This window comes from Lepeophtheirus salmonis, unplaced genomic scaffold (assembly GCF_016086655.4).
Source record: "Lepeophtheirus salmonis unplaced genomic scaffold, UVic_Lsal_1.4 unplaced_contig_520_pilon, whole genome shotgun sequence".
NCBI lineage: Eukaryota > Metazoa > Arthropoda > Copepoda > Siphonostomatoida > Caligidae > Lepeophtheirus > Lepeophtheirus salmonis.
The window spans coordinates 18,036-18,657 of record NW_027294724.1 but is presented as its reverse complement, the minus strand read 5'-3'; the positions used below and the strand labels follow the sequence as shown (position 1 = coordinate 18,657).

General features: G+C 40.8%; 1 pseudogene; it reads left to right on the top strand.

The window, feature by feature from the left end:
- The first annotated feature begins 99 nt into the window (after nucleotides 1-99).
- LOC139907521 (larval cuticle protein A3A-like) lies at nucleotides 100-622 on the top strand (annotated as a pseudogene).

Below are 622 nucleotides of genomic sequence, written 5' to 3'. Positions count from 1 at the left end.
AAAAAAATGATCAAAAAAACAAAATATCCATGAGTGATATTTTTGACACGCCTTAAAATAAATAAATTATACCTATAAATACGCATAGTAAAACAGGGATAAGTCATCAGTTCTCAATTGATTCATCAACAAAAATGATTGGAAAATTCCTCATTGTATGCCTTGCTGTGACTTGTGCCTTATGTGACAAACCAGCACCTCCTACACCAGTCTACTACAGACCTTATCCTCCCCACCTCCACCACCAACAACGACGACTACAACCACGCCTGCCCCTCCTGCATACAAATCATACCATCCTTACCCTCCTCCCCCACCTCCACCAGCAAGCTATGCCTACAACTATGCTGTCCTCGATGAGGAATCCAGTGTTGACTTCTCTGCTGATGAACTTGCTGAGAATGGTGTTGTTTCTGGATCTTACAAGGTTGTTCTTCCTGATGGTCGCATCAAGACAGTTACCTACACCGTTGAAGGAGACAGTGGATTCGTTGCTGATGTTCAGTTTGAGACTACTCCAGCCCCAGCTCCTGCACCATACCCAAAATATGTCCCTTATCACGCTTAAACTTAATATTTATTTATCACAATGCTTGAAATATATAAAATTAAACAAATTGCA